This window comes from Scyliorhinus torazame, chromosome 1, assembly GCF_047496885.1.
Source record: "Scyliorhinus torazame isolate Kashiwa2021f chromosome 1, sScyTor2.1, whole genome shotgun sequence".
Taxonomy (NCBI): domain Eukaryota; kingdom Metazoa; phylum Chordata; class Chondrichthyes; order Carcharhiniformes; family Scyliorhinidae; genus Scyliorhinus; species Scyliorhinus torazame.
Window position 1 is genome coordinate 81,724,609 of NC_092707.1, and position 15,675 is coordinate 81,740,283.

The window sequence follows — 15,675 nt, forward strand, 5'->3', positions numbered from 1 at the left end:
CACCAACCCCGAGTCTCTCTTGTTCCCACAGAATTTCCTATCTATCCTCCTAACTATGGAGTCTCCAATGACTAATGCTCTACTCCTCTCCCCCCTTCCCTTCTGAGCAACAGGGACAGACTCTGTGCCAGAGGCCTGTACCGTATGGCTTACCCCTGGTAAGTACCCCCCCCCCCCCCCCAACAGTATCCAAAGCGGTATACTTGTTGCTAAGGGGAATGACCACAGGGGATCCCTGTACTGACTGCTTCGTCCCAGCCCCTCTCACCGTCAGCCATCTATCTTTATTCTTCGGAATAACTACATCCCTGAAGCTTCTACCTATGACCACCTCTGCCTCCCAAATGATCCGAAGTTCATCTAGCCCCAGCTCCAGTTCCCTAACGCGGTTTCTGAGGAGCTGGAGATGGGTGCACTTCCCACAGATGAAATCAGCAGGGACACTGACGGCGTCCCTCACCACAAACATTCTGCAGGAGGAACATTGCACTACCTTCCCTGCCATCCCCTCTAGATAAAAAAAGAAAAAGAAAGAAAGAGCTTACCTGTTATTCACTCTACCCCTTAGGTTAAAGGAGGTGGAAGGGTGGGGGAAAACTACAAGTGTAGTGTCTAGGGTTTAGAAATTAAAGGTTAATCTCTGGAGGTTGCATTGGAAGTCCAATCCTAGGAGCATGGCAGCGCAGAGGTGAGGGAGGACGTCGAGTCGGAATTTTAAAAATTCTCTTCCCTGGACCATGAGGTTTGCTACGCAGAACCACTTGATCTCTCAGAGTGAGACCCGGAGGCCAGGGAGATTTTTTGGTTTACTGGCCGAATGTAGTGTCCTTTCAACAGGGCCATCGCGGCCTCGAAATCGTCCGCATCCTCGATGAGGGTTTAGATCTCTGGGCTCACCCTCGAGTGGAGAACTTGCAGTGTCTGGTCCTCCGTGGGTGCAGTCGTGGCCGTCCTGAGGTATCCTTTGAAGCATGCCAGCCAGTGTTTGAAGGTTGCCGCTGAGTTTGCCGCGTGGGGGCTGAGTTGCAGACACTTTGGCATGATTCGGAGCTCCATTCTTTAAAATCTAGTCCAATAAATTGATGCTCGATCAATAACTCCAGAAGCGAGATTGGATGACAATTGAAGGCTTTATTGGACTAGATGTTTCCTCCAGCAGTGCAGGTACAGAATGCAGCTGCTAGGGAGACACAGACTCTTATACGCCGCCTTACTGGGCGGAACCAGCAGGCAGGCTTCACCAATGATCTTCCTGTCTCAGGTATCTCCCACACCAATGATCTTACAGCCTCAACCTGGGTACTGTAATACCCCTAATACAGACTACCATATACATAAAATTATATATAATCATAGATCACAGCGTATAATTTGCCCTGACTTATGAGAAAACTCCATTTACTTCCTTGCCTCAGGAGAAGGCCTCAAATTTTCACCTCAGTAATGCATGGACAACCCCAATTTTTAGTCGTCTTGTAATTCAGCACGGGCGATCAAGCAAGTAATTCGGGCTGTGTTGCCAAGAAGATACACGGGAATTTAAAAGATACTCATTTGGAGCAGGCCAATGAATAGAAATGGGTTCGTCAGCAAAATAATTACAAAACTGATTTCAAGCTAAAAATTGGCTCACTCACAATAACTGCTGCAGACTGGAGGCGGGGAGAAGGAGGAGGAGGAGGAAGTCGCTCTGCAGAAGTAAGATGCCCATACTAAATGTGGCATTAGAAGAGGGGAAGAGGGACCTGCCACTGAACTAATCTTGAGAAGGATGTATTGGAATGGGTGCTTGAAAATCAACCATGCTTGAATGCTTGAATATTATTATCTCCAGAAATTCACAGACGTGGGCAAAATCAAAGCTTGAATTCAGATTTCAGAGCAACAACTAATTTGTATAGCCACTTTTGTGCAACAAAATTGTCCAGTGCTGTGGCAGAAGACCATGGACCCTCTGAGATGATCAAAAGACCTCAATGCCAAAATGTCCAGTTTCCAGCCGTTCGCCAACAGACAGTAAGTGACAGAAAAATGAAGAGTCATTGGTTCACATCGGCAACATGGATGTGCCCAGCAACCGAACTGTGCAGTGAAGAGACTCTGAAACTGTACGAGTGAAAACTGCAGGACATGAGAAGATAGAATTCACGGTGGTACGAGCCTGCATGACCGACAGAATGAAATTAAAGCCTACGGTAATTATCCAACGTAAAACCACGCCGAAAAGCATGTTCTCTGCCGGATAGTTTATGCGTCTCTATGACGTTCAACGACAAGGAAAATTAGGAGAAAGGTTAAGAGGAAATATAACTTAGGAGACGTTACTGATCGAGGTGTTAAGATTCAGAACAGAGGTAAAAAAGCCAACATAAGTGTACTTTACCTGAATGCTCGTAGTATTCGGAATAAGGTAAATGAGTTGATGGCGCAAATCATCGTGAATGACTATGATTTAGTGGCCATTACTGAAACATGGTTAAAGGATGGTCACGACTGGGAGTTAAATATCCGAGGGTATCAAATTTTTCGGAAGGACAGAGTGGATGGTAAGGGAGGTGGTGTAGCTCTGTTATTTAAGGATGACATCCGGGCAACAGTAAGGGATGACATCGGTGCAATGGAGGATAAGGTTGAATCCATTTGGGTGGAAATCAGGAATAGTAAGGCGAAAAAGTCACTGATAGGAGTAATCTATAGGCCACCAAATAGTAATGTGGGGCAGGCAATAAACAAAGAAATAACAGATGCATGTAGAAATGGTACAGCAGTTAGCATGGGGGATTTTAATCTACATGTTGATTGGTTTAACCAGGTCGGTCAAGGCAGCCTTGAGGAGCAGTTTATAGAATGTATCCACGATAGTTTCCTAGAACAGTATGTAATGGAACCGACGAGGGAACAAGCGGTCCTAGATCTGGTCCTGTCTAATGAGACAGGATTGATTCAGAATCTCATAGTTAGGGATCCTCTCGGAAGGAGCGATCACAATATGGTGGAATTTCAAATACAGATGGAGGGTGAGAAGGTAAAATCAAGCACTAGTGTTTTGTGCTTAAACAATGGAGATTACAATGGGATGAGAGAAGAACTAGCTAAGGTAGACTGGGAGCAAAGACTTTATAGTGAAACAGTTGAGTAACAGTGGAGAACCTTCCAAGTGATTTTTCACAGTGCTCAGCAAAGGTTTATACCAACAAAAAGGAAGGACGGTAAAAAGAGGGAAAATCGACCGTGGATATCTAAGGAAATAAGGGAGAGTATCAAATTGAAGGAAAAAACATACAAAGTAGCAAAGATCAGTGGGAGACTAGAGGACTGGGAAATCTTTAGGGGGCAACAGAAAGCTACTAAAAAAGCTATAAAGAAGAGTAAGATAGATTATGAGAGTAAGCTTGCTCAGAATATAAAAACAGATAGTACAAGTTTCTACAAATACATAAAACAAAAAAGAGTGGCTAAGGTAAATATTGGTCCGTTAGAGGATGAGAAGGGAAATTTAATAATGGGAGATGAGGAAATGGCTGAGGAACTGAACAGGTTTTTTGGGTCGGTCTTCACAGTGGAAGACACAAATAACATGCCAGTGACTGATGGAAATGAGGCTATGGCAGGTGAGGACCTTGAGAGGATTGTTATCACCAAGGAGGTAGTGATGGGCAAGCTAATGGGGCTAAAGGTAGACAAGTCTCCTGGACCTGATGGAATGCATCCCAGAGTGCTGAAAGAGATGGCTAGGGAAATTGCACTAGTGATAATTTACCAAAATTCACTAGACTCTGGGGTGGTCCCGGTGGATTGGAAATTAACAAACGTGACACCACTGTTTAAAAAAGGAGGTAGGCAGAAAGCGGGTAATTATAGGCCAGTTAGCTTAACTTCGGTAGCAGGGAAGATGCTGGAATCTTATCATCAAGGAAGAAATAGCGAGGCATCTGGATGGAAATTGTCCCATTGGGCAGACGCAGCATGGGTTCATAAAGGGCAGGTCGTGCCTAACTAATTTAGTGGAATTTTTTGAGGACATTAACAGTGCGGTAGATAACGGGGAGCCAATGGATGTGGTATATCTGGATTTCCAGAAAGCCTTTGACAAGGTGCCACACAAAAAGTTGTTGCATAAGATAAAGATGCATGGCATTAAGGGGAAAGTAGTAGCATGGATAGAGGATTGGTTAATTAATAGAAAGCAAAGAGTGGGGATTAATGGGTGTTTCTCTGGTTGGCAATCAGTAGCTCGTGGTGTCCCTCAGGGATCAGTGTTGGGCCCACAACTGTTCACAATTTACATAGATGATTTGGAGTTGGGGACCAAGGGCAATGTGTCCAAGTTTGCAGACGACACTAAGATAAGTGGTAAAGCAAAAAGTGCAGAGGATACTGGAAGTCTGCAGAGGGATTTGGATAGGCTAAGTGAATGGGCTAGGGTCTGGCAGATGGAATACAATGTTGACAAATGTGAGGTTATCCATTTTGGTAGGAATAACAGCAAAAGGGATTATTATTTAAATGATAAAATATTAAAACATGCTGCTGTGCTGTGCTGGGTGTGCTAGTGCATGAGTCGCAAAAAGTTGGTTTACAGGTACAACAGGTGATTAAGAAGGCAAATGGAATTTTGTCCTTCATTGCTAGAGGGATGGAGTTTAAGACTAGGGAGGTTCTGCTGCAATTGTATAAGGTGTTAGTGAGGCCACACCTGGAGTATTGTGTTCAATTTTGGTCTCCTTACTTGAGAAAGGACGTACTGGCACTGGAGGGTGTGCAGAGGAGATTCACTAGGTTAATCCCAGAGCTGAAGGGGTTGGATTACGAGGAGAGTTTGAGTAGACTGGGACTGTACTCATTGGAATTTAGAAGGATGAGGGGGGATCTTATAGAAACATATAAGATTATGAAGGGAATAGATAGGATAGATGCAGGCAGGTTGTTTCCACTGGCGGGTGAAAGCAGAACTAGGGGGCATAGCCTCAAAATAAGGGGAAGTAGATTTAGGACGGAGTGTAGGAGGAACTTCTTCACCCAAAGGGTTGTGAATCTATGGAATTCCTTGCCCAGTGAAGCAGTAGAGGTTCCTTCATTAAATGTTTTTAAGATAAAGATAGATAGTTTTTTGAAGAATAAAGGGATTAAGGGTTATGTTGTTCAGGCCGGAAAGTGGAGCTGAGTCCACAAATTGAATGGTGGAGCAGGCTCGAGGGGCCAGATGGCCTACTCCTGCTCCTAGTTCTTATGTTCTTATGACGATGGTCGGATGGAGTGAGGTGGTGGATTGATTGATCAAGTGTGGAATAGGTGACCTCGTGGTCTGTGCAAAGAATGCAGCTCAACTGTGTGGGACATGTTGCGATCGGGAGGGGCCTGTGAAGAAATAATGCCCAAATTTCAGTCAGACCGGGTTTGGGGGCGGGGGGGGGGGAGAGAATGTCTAACGCCCGTAGTTGGATACGTGCTTCATAAAAGTGTGAAAATGTGTGTGCTGCCCTTTTTGATGTTTAGTGGGTTTTGTCATCATATAATGCCATTAACGCACAACCTGTGAACAGAACAGATCAGTTTTTTAAAATGCAGAATATCCAGTTCATTGGATGGAAAGGAAGATTTTTTTTCACATTTCAAAATGGTGACCACTTATAACAACACCGGCAGCTCACATTTTATACTGGGCATTAAAGTGGAGCTCCATTTTTGGAATGACATTTTGAGACTTTAAAGATGGATTTATTACACAACAGTCGACAGTCTGTGTGTATATTTATACATGTCTCCTCACTCCAATGCATTTAGGTAGCACCATACCATGTTGAAAGGTTTCAATGTTATTTACCATTACTTTGATGCGTTTGTTACATGTTGAATCATAGAATCCCTCGAGTGCTGAAGGAGGCCATTTAGCGCATGGAGTCTGCACCGAGCATTCCACCTAAGCCTACATCCCTGCTATATTCCAATTAACCCCCTTAACATAACCTACACACCCCTGGACACGACGGGGCAATTTAGCATGGCCAATCCACCTAACCTGCACATCTTGTGGGACGTGGGAGGAAACCAGAGCACTTGGAGGAAACCCACGCAGATATGGGGAGAACATAGAACATAGAACATAGAACAATACAGCGCAGTACAGGCCCTTCGGCCCACGAACGTGCAAACTCCACACAGTCATCGAAGGTCGGAATTGAAACGGGGTCCCTGGTGCTGTGAGGCAGCAGTGCTAACCACTGTGCCACTGCGTCGCCCACACGTACCTACCCTATATCCCTCATAATTGTGTATACCTCAATCAGGTCCCCCCTCGACCTTCTCTGCTCCAAGGAAAACACCCTCAGCCTACCCAGCTTTTTTTAAAGGCTGAAATGTTCCAGCCCAAGCAACATCCTGGTGAATCTCCTCTGCACCCTTTCCAGTGCAATCAGATCTTTCCTGTAGTGTGGCCACCAGAACGGCACACAGTACTCCAGTTGTGGCCTAACCAGCGTTAGGCCAACTGACCAATGGACCAAGACTCCATATCTCTGATCTTAGCCTGAAATGACAATCAGGCTGGGTTATTGACTGCGTGGAATGGTAACAGTCTGGCTTGGAAACTTACAAGGGACAATCACATTGTTTGAACTCCATCCTGTAAGAGTGAGAAGAAAATGTTTCTTGAAAAGCTGCAGAATCCGAATATGTTGGAAAGTACCAGATGAACACATGATGTAAAACCCTCTAATTTTTTGGCTTGTAAATCTGAAGTTATCAATAACAGCAGTGTGGTTCAATATTGTCCTATCTGGCAAGAAAGCTTCTGTTCATTTATTAGCCACAGAAAAAGCAGCCAAATTATTAATGAACCAAAGTTTTGCAGATGGCACGCACATCCGCTGAGTGTCATGCATACGTTCTGTAATACTTTCCCCATGGCATGTAGTTACCCATAATGTATTGTTATGAAATATCATATCTTGCAACTCACACAATGATACCCAGGAGATCTGGTCAGTATGGAACAGTCTGTCCTTTGAAGGTGGTTTTCAGAGGTTGTTGTATAACTGAAGAGGTTTGCGAGGATGAGTTGCTTCCCTGCTGGGGTGGAAGATAGGTGTGGACTGAGTGTGGGGCGGCCCGCGATTCACATGTTCTGGGCGTGTCTGAGGCTGAGGGCGTTCTGGCAGAGGTTCTCTGATGTCATGTGTGAGATTCTGGGGGTCGGGGTGGCCCCGAGTCCGGGGGTGGTGATATTTGGTGTGTCGGAAGATCCGGGAGTACGGGCGGAGAGAGAGGCCGATGTATTGGCCTTTGCCTTCCTGATAGTCCAGAGACAGATCTTGTTGGGCTGGCAGGACTCAGAGCCGTCGAAGGCAGGGGTGTGGGTGAGTGACTTGGCAGAGGTCCTGCATTTGGAGAAAGTCAAGTTCGCCTTTGGGAGGCAGAGGAGGGGTTCATCCGGAGGTGAAAGCCATTTATCGATTTCCTAAAAGCCAATTGAGGTGTATTGGGGAGGTTGGGGCCTGAAATCTCTCCATTTCCAAGAATTCTATTTCTTTGTCTCGCTGCTAATCACATAGAAAGAAGAGCTTTCTCCTGATGCTTATTAAGAGGGACATCACTGAGTAACTGCTTAAAAATGTTGCCGAGGGCACGGAAACCCCACTGTTTTAGTGCTGAGAACTACTACTCTTTTGGCCCTATTTCATCTCAAACCTGCGAAGGACAAGGATGCATGTGATGGGGAACACCAGCTCCCAACCTTTCTTCTGCGCCTCACACTATCCTGACTCTGGCATGTATCGCTGTTGCTCCATCGCCATTGGCTGGGTCAAAATCCTGGAACTCACTGGCTAACAATATTGTGTGGAAACCTAATCCATGGATTCAAGAAGAAGGAGTCATTATTCCCTAGGCAGCTAGGCCTTAGCAACAAATGCCAGCCTTGCCAGAAATACCCGGCTCCCAGGAATGAATTTATAAGGTGATGGGATCACCAGTTTATGAAACATCCATTGCCAACTCTGCAGTTAGCTTGTCAAGTTTAAGTTTCCAGAAAAATACAGGAAATAAAAAAAATGCATGTTTACCTCCTGCAGTATCCCAAACCCCAGTGCACTTTCAGCTGATGGCGCTGATCTCACCAAATACAACATAATAGCTACTAATGTGCCTGTATTATCACACACAAGTATGGATACATCACCACCTCCTGAGTAATGATAAGTGCAGTCATTTCAGAGCCCATTAAGCAGTTTATTTATTAAAAGCTGTTTTCACAGGATAGCCTATTAAGCTCAAAAGCTTGTTTATGATAGGTTCCAGCCTGATGGGGCTTATTAAAAATGCATATGTACACAAAGGCTGAACCATGCTTAAAGTGACACTAATCATTGTGATTAATCATAAATACTGAAGTGACATTTTCTTTTTCTCTCCATATTAGTTTTAACCCTTCAGAGGGCCGTCTTGTCATTGAATCCGGTAGCATATATCCGGCAAAGACTGCAGGACAGACAGGGTGAATGCATTGCCAACAGTTTTTCTTTACATCAAGTTAAATGTACCACTGTGCAGATTTCCACAATTGCCAACCCTGTGGATACAAGGCCCCTTCGCTTTGGGTTTTATGAAGCGGCCAAACATCAGTGTCTCCCAATACCCAGCATTTTGTCCATCTGCACTGAGCCAACCATCACCGGCAGCCACATATGAACACAAGTTCTGGGACTGTATTTGGTGCCAGCCCATGCTGAGACCTGTTGCATTCTGTGCAGGTAAATGTGGAGGGTTGGTGCATTTTGAGTCACTGGAGGGGGTTGGGTGGGAGTGGTGTGGAGTTGTTGGTGGAATCCAGCACTGACCAGGGTCATGTAAAATGGAAGGCCCGCACCCTAATTTCACTCATTGCCTATCCGCTCGCTGATTTACTTTTGCCTCCAAGTCCAGCAATGCCTGAGCACTAAGAGGAATGTTACACTGTCTGGGTGGGACGTCAGAAGGCATATCCGAGGGTTTGGCAGTGAGGGGGAGTGTCAAGGATCCTGTAGCAGTATCCAAAGGTGAGCAGAGAGTTCTCCTATTCTAACCAACAGTCAAAACCACCAAAAATGGATTCAACTCGTTGGATACCTGTGGATCTTGTTTTGCACAAAATGGCTGCTGTGTGTGCGTAGTAAACAACAGCGACTGCATTTTAAAGTCATTTTTTGTGAGTGTGACATGCTTAGAGATGTAATAAAATGCTAAATAAATGCATGTGTTTATTTCAAAGTTCTTTATGGACAGTCCCTAATTGGATGGTGAGGAGTGCCTCAGGAGGTTTGTACAACCTCTAACCATCCCTGATAATAAGACCGATTTGGGGAGGGAATATCGGGTTCTCCATGTAAGATGCATGAGGCCCAAGAAAGATTTTGAAACAAAATAACATCTCTTCTAAAATTTTGAATTTAAAATATTTGTTAATACATGCATTTGTGTTCATTATCCAATCTCCGCGTTTGGATTATGTTTTAAACACCTTGAGTTTTACTCTTGGTCTAAAGGTGGCATCATCAGAACCCCTTGATTAGATTACTGCCTTGTAATTTGGTATTCTCCATTCGAAAGCGCATGCCGTTAACATCACAAAAACACCACTGAACAATTCCCTAACCTCGCTTGACCTTTTCAGATGGCTTATGCAAACCGTTTGCCTACTGCAGGAGCCCTTGGGGAGGATATGGTTGAGATTCTGAATACTGAGCTCCTTTCAACCTTGGAAAGAAGGGTGTTGCATCAGTGCAAACCAGCTGATGAGAAACCCAAGTTCTGTTTTAGATGAATTGCACTGACTACCAAGAATTGCACAGAAAATAACCCCTCCCCCGTCCCCCCAAATGACATCAGCCGACCTCTGGTCCCACTTGTTGAAATTCCCTGTCAAAATCCCTTTGCCTTCCTTGCCATCTTTAAGACCCTCCTGAAAACCCACTTGGTCACCCCTCATCCATTTTCTACATCAGAACACTCTATAAATGAGAGATGTTGTTGTTGAATCAGCATGACCTCACCCGCTTTCACAAATTCTGTTCTAAATGAAATCACCTCCAATATGTGCCTTGTTCTCCTAAAAGGGCTGGGAATTAACAACAGGCAGGACTGTGTTAGTTGCAGTGTACGTCCAGTCGGACAGCATGGCTCTGAGACAGTAGTAGCATGGTAGCACAGTGGTTAGCACTGTTGCTTCACAGCTCCAGGGTCCTAAGTTCGATTCCTGGCTTGGGTCCCTGTTTCTGCGGGAGTTTGGACGTTCTCCCTGTGGCTGCCTGGGTTTCCTCCGGGTGCTCCGATTTCTTCCCACAAGTCCCGAAAGAAGTGCTGTTAGATGAATTGGATTCTGAATTCTCCCTCTATGTACCCGAACAGGTGCCAGAATGTGCACGTTCTCCCCGTGTTTGCGTGGGTTTCCTCCGGATGCTCCGGTTTCCTCCCACAGTCCAAAGACATGCAGGTTAGGTGGCTTGGCTATGCTAAATTGCCCTTAGTTGTCCAAAAAGGTTAGGTGAGGTTACTGGGATAGAGTGGAGGTGTGGTCCTAATTTGGGTGCTCTTTCCCAGGGCTGACCCAGACTCGATGGCCCGAATGGCCTCCGTTTGCACTGTAAATTCTATGATTCTATGAGATGAAACAAGACTGGATGTACAGATATGCAGATGTCACCATCTGATTTTCACTGGTGGACCCCACAATTTGTGTGTTTTGCATGACCTTGTCTTTTGCACAAATTTGCACTCAGCTGTGATCAAAGTTAAATAGTTTGAAGCTGATGGTCTCCCATTGGGAATGGGACGAGGGTTGGTCTGAGCACAGAGGGTGGTTCACACGAGACTTGTTGCCACTTGGAACTATCATTAGGTGCTCTAATGTTAAATTTATCGGAAAAAGTAAAACTGGCGATTTGACAGAATGAAGATGCATTGATTGTGCTGATCTAACACTGACGCATTTCACTACTTATCCAAATGTTTGGCATCATCACACTCTACCCCAGACATACATGGAGAAGTGTAAACAGTATTTCTAAAGAGTGTAGTGTTTCACTGTGAATATCAAATGGGTACAATTCTTCTGAGGGGACTTGGAGGAGAGTGCAATGCTTCTGAGTGGGTGAAGAGCTTCAAAGGAGATCTCGAGAGGGGAGGCGCAATGCTCATTTAGGGTACAGAGGAGGTGCAGTGGCTAGTTAAGGTGTGAAGCGTTCTACTGGGTTAATATGAATAGTAAAGCTTCCCAACTTGCTTTTGCAGAGAAGTTTTGAAGATATTTTGCACCCTCCCTCCTTGAAATGCACGTTGCACTGATGTCAAACAGAGAAATGATTTGCAGTCTGTGCTGGCGGGGAAGTTGACCCTTTGCCAGTGCTGCACTAATCTCAAATTGGAAATCTCTTGCATTTGGCTTTGGGCAAGGCTTTACAGAAACGTTTTCTTTGAAAGTACTTCAAACAAAGTTCTTGCTCAGTGCAACGATTGCTGAAGTCTGGAATCCACCAGTTAGTCACAGATGGCCTGTGGAACGTAACTAGCCTTGCACAAGACTGTAAATGTATTTTTTTAATTCCTGCTGACTCCCTGAACTCATTTGCATAAATAATACCATATTCTGTGCGCTGTGTCATTTCAATGCATTGGAACATTTTCTTTTCGTTTTGGGTATAGCCTGGGTTCGAAGATCCAGAACCGGTATTTACTTGCTTGGCTGCCTTGGAGGTGCCTTTTTGGAGCACGCCTTATTTTACGTTAGAATTTATAGGTCAAATATATCAAATCCCGCCTGTAAATAAAAGAAAGAACTGCATTTATCCAGCACCATCTACACCCTCGGGTTGGCTCAAAGTGTTTCAACAGTCACTGAAGAACCTTTGAGTGTAGTCAGTATTCTAGCAAATGGATGCAATAAGAATAAATCATAAAATAACACTGCAGAGATCCAAGCCCAAGTGGCAGAACAAAAGCCTTCAGCATCTCTTGGCTATAAGGTGCCAAAGAGAAATGAGTTTGGAATTTGCAGACCAGTTCCTCATGGCGCAGACTCACAAAAACACTCTCTGGGTTGTATTTTCTGGCCGTTCCCCCCGATAGTGACCGCCCCCTTCCCCTCCGGGTTCCCTGATGGCAGAGCTTGCAAACAGTGTTCACAGCGGCAGGCAGGAAGATCCCGCTGTCTGCCGTTGGCGAGCCGCCTCCGTCACCTCAAAACATGCCGTGGTTTGTGAGAAATCCTGCCCTATAGTACACTAATCCAGAACCTGGCAGGTTTGTCTTGGTTCAGTGTACTAGGTTGGAACTGTGCATTGAGACTCTTGCAACATGGTGAGGAGGAGATTTTATATTATTACTTGGATTTGGCCACTGTGTTAATGGTGGCAGCATGAGGGCCGCACAAAAGCTGCTTTTGCACCAGAACCTGTTCATCGTTCGATCCTGAGAGACTGAGAGTCACCACCACATGTTGTTGTTTCCACAGCTTCAGCAATGCTCTTGTCTAGGGATAGAATCATAAACTAATTGCATCACTTGGGTAAAATGACCACTGGGAGCTGCTTCACACTTAGGGATGCTAAATGTTTTCCTGGACAAGTCATCACATCACCTTCCTCATGCTCCAGCCATTCGTCAGCCAACATATTCACCCTTGTGAGAAACCTACTGCCTTCCTCAGACAACTGGGAAGCAAAAAACTCTTAACAGGTTGGATGATGCCTGGCTGTTGGCCAATGAGCCTGTTCTTTCCCCGTTTTCAATATCTAGGCAAGAGAAATTTCAAAGAAAATGATTTTAAAAAGCAATGTTTTTTTAATGTTGCAATAGTTTTATTTCCCCAGGTTTGCACACAGCAGTTTCCTGGAGAGTCCAGGCCAATCCTGTTGGGTTGGTAATCCCATTCGCACTCCAGTCTCTTGGACTCCCAAGCAAAACTGGTATTGTGTCAATTTTAACCTCCTTGAAAAGTATAATCAGCCTTTTATTTTTGGGAATTGAGACGAACACATCATAGCAGTAATAAAGCAATTTTAACACTGTACCTATAGGCTAATGCAATCTGCGCAATTCATCGCATCAAATTGTTTCCAGTGCCAGAGACAGACCTGCAACAAATAGTAATTCGCACTCACAGTAAGATGCTTCTGCACTGTGAAGAATGTAGACAGAGGAGAACATCCGGGCAGAATTTCCAGCCCTTCCCACCGGCTGAATCTTCTGGCCCCACCAAAGTCGACCCCCGCCGTGAAATCCCGGTGGCAGGATGGGGGAGGCATGCAGTTTAACATTGACTTTGGCTGGACTGGAAAATCCTTTCGGCGATCAATGGTGAGCAGCCTCCGCCATGGTACAACCCACATCTGGGCGTTAGAGTGGGAGAAAGGGGACTGGGAATTCCGGCTTGCCTTTCCCTCCATTATCTGTACTTCATAATACAAAGAATGTGCATTTCTGGATGCCAATGCCCTGTGAAAAATACATGTTCATGAAGATCTCATCAGTTTAAAGTAATTTCTATGAAGTACAGGCAAGGAACCTTGATTTCTGAGTCTTGGCGTAGAATCGACAGCACAAAGCAGGCCTTTCAAGCTCAACTGGTCTTCGCCAGTGTTGAAAGAGACTCAAGAATCCTTTCCCTCTTTCCCAGCTTGCCCTTACTTCCCTCAATTACCATATCCCTCATGTAGGGCGGCACAGTAGCACAGTGGGTAGCACTGTTGCTTCACAGTTCCAGGGCCCCAGGTTTGATTCCTGGCTTGGGTCACTGTCTCTGCGGAGTTTGCACGTTCTCCCTGTGGCTGAGTGGGTTTCCTCCCACAAGTCCCGAAAGACGTGCTGTTAGGTGTATTGGACATTTTGAATTCTCCCTCTGTGTACCCGAACAGGTGCTGGAATGTGGCAACGAGGGACTTTTCACAGTAACTTTATTGCAGTGTTAATGTAAGCCTACTTGTGACACTAATAAAGATTATTATTATTGTACATAAAGCCACCCCTAAAACATGGCAGTACTGTCTGCTTAAATTGCTCCACAGGGGAGCAAGTTGCACATTCACATTGCTCTCTATGTAAAGTATTGAAAAGCAAGAAACTAGCTCATAGAATATCAGTAAAATTCTCCAGATGCCATACCAAGTCCATAAGGACAAAATGTCAGGATTTAATTACACTGCTGGCTTTCACACTAACAGCACTGTAATACACAATTTTAACTTTCCTGTTGTACTTGACTGAAATCCTTGAATGAACAATGAAAGATTGCATTTCTGTAGCACCTTTCACAACCTCAGGAGATCCCAAAGTGCTCCACAGCTAATAAACTGCTGAAGTGTACTCACTGTTGAAGGCAGCAAGTTTGTACACAGCAAGTACCCACGAACAACAATGGTCAGTTAATGTCTTTTCGTGATGTCAGTTGAGGAATAAGGACTGGGTCAGGGCAGTAGGACTACCCTGCTGTTTGAAATGGTGGAAAGGGATCTTCTACCTCCAGCCGAGGGGGCCGGAGGGGCATTTGGTTTAACGTCCCACCTGTAAGATGGTACCTCTGTCATTGCCACTCTTCTACACTACTGTACAAGGACAAATATCTGGAGTGGGACTTAAACTCACAATATTCGGGCTCCCAAGACAAGAGACGAGCCACGGCACCTATATGCTCAATCATGAAAATGGCATACTTAATCCATGGTAGCACTGTCTGGTAGAACAGGTTATTACTCTATTGTCTTTTTTTTACCCCTGACCGGACAATGGCGAGACAGCATCATGTCTGTTCCATGCACAAGATGCAATTTCATCTAAAATATGCCCCTTAAGCTAGAACTCTTCATTGTGACGGGAGATATATTCCGACACACTAACCCCTGTGTAATCTCACTTTACTGCTTTAGTTTAGGCACAAAGGAGTAATCCTGGGTGTGTCACTCTTCCGCAGTATCGGAGCGCCAAACCTGAAGGTGTTTGTGGTGACATTCGAATTGGATCATTGTTTGCCAGGATGTCTGCTAACAGGCTTTTTTTTTTAATGCATGTGTTTATTGTACCATTTACTGTGCAGCATTGAATAGAACCTCTCTTCAAAAATTCCTTCAGAAGCCGTCTGCATAATTCATACATGCGCCTCATTCTAAATTGATTTTAGAAGGAGCATCGGTTTGTCCCTGCCACAGAACAGAATAAAGAGAGCCACAGGATTGTCATGTGTTGATTCCCAGTGCACCTCGTCACCTTTATAGCAGTGCTGCAGGCACTGTCACTGGCACATTTTATCTGTCAATGGTGTGGTGCCCATGCTCTTGGCAATGTGGACTACAGCTGCCAGGAAGTGTTTGCCTTTTGTGCCCTCCCCCTCCCACTTGCCCTTTTCCTCGTGGTTGACTTTTAAGGCAAAAGATAGGAATGGCTGCCACTGGCTGTGCCTGGTGTCATGTGCCACCGCTCTTCTTAACTCACGCCCAAGTTATGCATTTAGTCTTGGGTGTGGTTACTGGGTTACGGGGAGGGTGGAGGTGTGGGCTTGGGTAGGGTGCTCTTCCCAAGGGCCGGTGCAGACTCGATGGGCCGAATGGCCTCCTTCAGCATTCTGTGATTCTGTAGTCTGTCCAGCCGGCTGAAGAAAACAGTGGCACAGTGGTTAGCATTGCGGCCTCACAGACCCAGGGACACAGGTGCAAT

General features: G+C 45.2%; 1 protein-coding gene across 2 annotated transcripts in view; it reads left to right on the forward strand.

The window, feature by feature from the left end:
* Positions 1-15,675, forward strand: part of znrf3 (zinc and ring finger 3) — a 332,702-nt gene that overhangs the window by 35,623 nt on the left and 281,404 nt on the right. The gene's annotated exons all lie outside the window — the stretch shown is intronic.